The 4,567-nt window shown below is 42.2% G+C and overlaps 1 pseudogene; it reads right to left on the bottom strand.

The window, feature by feature from the left end:
* Positions 1-2,917: 2,917 nt before the first annotated feature.
* LOC139358394 (set1/Ash2 histone methyltransferase complex subunit ASH2 pseudogene) lies at positions 2,918-3,947 on the bottom strand (annotated as a pseudogene).
* Positions 3,948-4,567: the final 620 nt, after the last annotated feature.

Raw genomic sequence — 4,567 nt, 5'->3', positions numbered from 1 at the left:
AAACCAGAGGAATGAGCACCAGGTTTAATCACCATTGTGCAAATAATAAAAACAGAAATTAAAAAATGCATCCAAATGAAGAAAAGTACGTATTTTGATTGCTTGGGATAAGGTAGTTTAGAAGAGAACTTGGTGATTTTTATTACTTTTTGATTTTATATAATAGGCATGTATTGCTTTGAATGTAACTCAATAAAATAAACTTTAATAACATACAAATGAAGAGTTTATTCTCTTTGCTCTTAGCTCAGAAAGCCCATCATTTGAAGAAGCTTCTTTCTGGAAGGAATGCATTTGGACTCAGCCTTTAGATCTGATCCTGCTGTTTCTGTTTTTTATATATATATACACACACATATATATATATCATTTTCATATATATATAACAATGTTATATATATATATATATATATAAAACAATTAACTTTCACTTTTTCTAATTCAATTACAGCAAATCACTCTCACATTCCCTCCACTTCAGGGCACAAGCAGAGATAGAAATCAATTCAGACCCTTTCCTTCCCCTTTCTACGGCTGCTCCCCATGTAGTCTGTCTTGGGAGCTGGTATGTCTTATCATTTGATCTCCACATCACAAGGGCCTAGGGAGGTTTATGTCTTGGTTCCTTTTATGAGTCTGTCATTGTGCTGAGCACCACTATAGTGCAGCAAGCAGTAATACTCAGCCTCGTCCTCAGGCTGTGAACCTGACAGTATCAGGGCAGCTTTGCCCCCAAGGAGGGAGCCTGAGAACCGAGCAGGAGTCCAGGAGTGTTTGAAGTTTGTATTATAAATCAGTGTTCTGGGGGCTTGGCCAGGCTTCTGCTGGAACCAGTAGGGATAATGACTCCCAGTGACTGCTCCAGCACTGGAGCCACAGGTGAGAGTGACTGTCCCCCCTGGGGACACAGTCAGTGAGGGCTCCTGCGTCACTACAGCCTGAGAATTGGACCCTGAAACAAAAAACAGACACATGTTAGAAATTAGAAGGGGAGACACAAGGATCCCTCCAAAGGCTGGTATTTGAAATCTCTCTTAACCTGGGCAGCAAGTGAGGAGGAACTGGAGGAGGAGCAGAGTCCAGGCCATGGTGCTGGTATTGGAAGGGACCCCTGGCTCCAGAGCTGGGGCTGAATTCTGATGGCTCTTTATCTCCTATTGAGCTCTCCACAGGAAGGGGGTGTGTTGTGTGCTACTGTATGCAAATCTTTACTGCCTTTACCACCACCTAGGTCCACAGCCTTGAGAGGAGCTACCCTGTAAAGGGCCAGCCCAGAGTGGCTGTGTGCTGTGGATTTGCCCTGTGGGAGGAAGCAGCTGCTTTAACATTTACATGAGTCAGTGAGCAACTGTGCAGGGTTCATTAAGTTTGAACCTCTTAAGCTTCTTATAATCAAAGAGACCCAGACCGCCCCCTGGTGGCTTTCCTGGACTGAGAATGCGTGGTCTTACACTTGTTTAACAAATAACTATTGATTTATCTGTGGACATCACCACAATATTTTCCAGGCCAATTCACACCCATTACTTGTCTATTCTTTGCTCATTCCTATTTGTTCTACTTTCTCTTGCTATTGCTGAAATCCTGCCCCTGTGACTATAATTCGATTTTAGTGCTACATGGCGTTCATTGTTATCTGAATGGTTTGAATGGCTAAACAATTGTTTTAATGACCTACTGACTTTTTGAAACTATTTGTGTGCAGTCTCGTATTAAATAAACAGCTGGTTTAAGTAAGAATTTTTAAAATAATTTACTTTAGAGAATTTTTAAAAAGAAAATGACCAAAGGAGGAAGGTTGAAGTTTTATTGTCAATTCAGTGGACCCTCAAGTCATCTATAAGGATGATCAACAGGGTCTGCATAATGATCCCACTCTCACCCACCCCACCACTGAAAAGTCTGGAAACCAAGCCTGGGTGAGCTTTCCTGGTTGGCAATGCTTCCTACATACAATCACACATTGTTGCCAGCAGAATGCAGCATTGCCTATTACTCCACTGGGAGAGGACAACTGGATGCTTGTGCTTGGAATTCTCCTGAACTCTGCTCATGTGCCTCTTCCCTTGAATTACTTTAACTTGTATTATTTTGATGTAGGAAAATTGTATTAATGAATGTCACATTTTTCAGTCAGTTATGTGAGTCCTTCCAGGGAATCATAAGAAGAGAAGGGCTGTTGTTAGCCCTTATCTTACAATCAGCTTCAGAATTGAGTGAGCTCTTTGGAATCTTCAGACCTCCCAGGTTCCAATCTCACATTATTCTTTTCTTTAACTTCAAAACAAGTTTTATTTGGGAAGAGTTTCTTATTTTGTCAAAGCTGCAAGCAAGCTTCTTTCACAATTACACATCTAGAGACCTAGTAGTTTCAGAGATGTCAGTGTTCAAAGGTATGTTTTAAAATCAATAACAAAACCAAACCCACACCAAAAGGCAATCACTTTTTGGTTGGTTTCGAAGGGACAACCACTGATTTCAGATGTTCTCAGAAATAAACTCAGCACTTCCTTGGAAAACGTATAGCAGGGAATCAGTGCCCACAGAGGAAATGTCTTTGACTATGTTAGTTATTTGGACAAGACAATTCACTCCTTATAACATAAAGTAAGATAAAAAGTACCAGCTGGCAAAGTATGCAGCACAGCACCAGTTTTACAGAGGGATTACAAGGTCTTGGATTCAGTCGCTGTTAGCTTATGGCACACAAAATAAGAGCAGTCACTGGAAGTGGAAGAAGAATGATGATGAGCAGGGCATCTCTCACAGTCTCATTCAGCCTTTTAACTTGTTAAATGGATATGCTATGTTCTGTAGCATCTTTGAGAAAACATCTGAGACAGTTCAAAAACAACAGCAACAGAAGCCATTCAGTATTATTCCCCAGAAAGTCCATATTTGAAAAGGAGGGACCTACTCAGGGTTCCCATGGAGGACTGTGCCTCCCATCCACTTCTGTCTCCAGGAGATACAAAACGTCAGCCAGAGTGTGCTCTACCACAGCATCCCAGCCCATGTCACTCATAGGGGAGTAAGTGAGATCCTTTGGAAGACACTTGCAGCACAGTCCAAAGTTAATGGAAACCATGCAGCTGTTTTCCAGTGAGATGGCTGGAAATCAACCCCTTCAAAAATATCTTTTTAAGCAGCATCTTAATTGATGCAATTTTTATAAAATATTATTTTACTGTGCAGAATCTGTTTTAGGCTTTTCTGTGCTTTATCCAAAATGTCTTTTTCCTCAAACTACAAATAATTATTGTACTCTATCAAACCCTTATCTTTGTAAGTATCAGGCAATAACTTGGCTGTCTTTGTGCCTTCAGAAGGATTAATATAAATCCCAGGATGTGTCCCTGCCCAAAGCTAGAAGAGTACTGTTTGTCTGTGGACTGGTGGAACTTGGTTCCCTTTTGCTCTGCCAAGAATAGCTGAATTTATCATAACCTAAGAGAGATTGATGTTTACCTCAGGGCTGAGACCAACCCAGTCTGGCAGCAGTGTCTGGTGACAACTCATTTACGGTGATTTCAAGGTACCAGGTCCCTTTCTATGCCCCGTGAGAGGCCTTATAGAGTACCGCTTCCTTCCAACCACAGACAGCCAGCTGGCCATTGGAGACCTTTACCTGGGGAACTCAATCAAGTTAGGCTAACAAAACGTGTTCATAGAACCAGTCACTGTGGAGGTTTCCAGGAATAAGTTCTCCTGCCTGAAAGTCTTCAACCTTCTGAGGACCAAGGGTGTGTGGATCAGGCTCAGTTAGAATATACCAGTAGCCATCTTTGTTCTAAAAGTTGGGTGTTCTAGAAGTTGTAAGGGGGAAGGCACTGAGCAGAAAACAAAGGGTCACTCTGGACCTTCTTGGTGTTCTCTGAGATCTCATCCTGCTGTTTGCACTGAGCTCCTCTTCCTCTTTTCTGCTGCTTCCTGTTCAGTTCCCCCATTCAGATTCCTACTCATAGACAGGGCACTGCTTTGCTTTTGGTTGTCATAAACAGGATCCGTGTTACCAAGGTCCTGATCCAAAAGTCCATATCTTGGGCAATCTTCTTTCAGGTCTTTACTCCCTGGACCCAGGTGTTTCTTTACCAAGAATAAATCTCCTTTTTCCTAATTGTTTTAACAATGTTAGTCAGCCTAGTCATTTCCCCAGGTGTCTGAATGATCATCATGCACTCCCAGTATTTATCAAGAAATGGTATAATATTCATCCTGTGTTGGGGACTGCCATGCCATTTTGACCAAAGCACTGAGGGACATTTCCTTCATGTTTGCTTGCTTCTGGATGAAATATGCCACTATCATTGACATATCTTTGCCAGATATATCAACTATGAACCATTTTCATAGGACAACAGATGCCCGTCTCCAGCTAGAGAGGCTGCTACCACTGCCACCAGCTTCATCTCCACTTCTTTGGCCATTGTTGCACTAGTGGCTGCTCCTGGACTGGGTCAGGCACTCACTGCTACCATCATGGTGACCCCCAGACTTTCTCATGTTATTTTGTGTCACCTGCAATGAGGCATCTTCAACTCTATTGGTCTGTTAAGATGCTGTGGGG

The sequence above is a fragment of the Macaca nemestrina genome, chromosome 15 (assembly GCF_043159975.1).
Source record: "Macaca nemestrina isolate mMacNem1 chromosome 15, mMacNem.hap1, whole genome shotgun sequence".
In the NCBI taxonomy this organism is placed as follows: Eukaryota; Metazoa; Chordata; class Mammalia; order Primates; family Cercopithecidae; genus Macaca; species Macaca nemestrina.
This window is presented reverse-complemented; position numbering and strand designations above follow the sequence as displayed.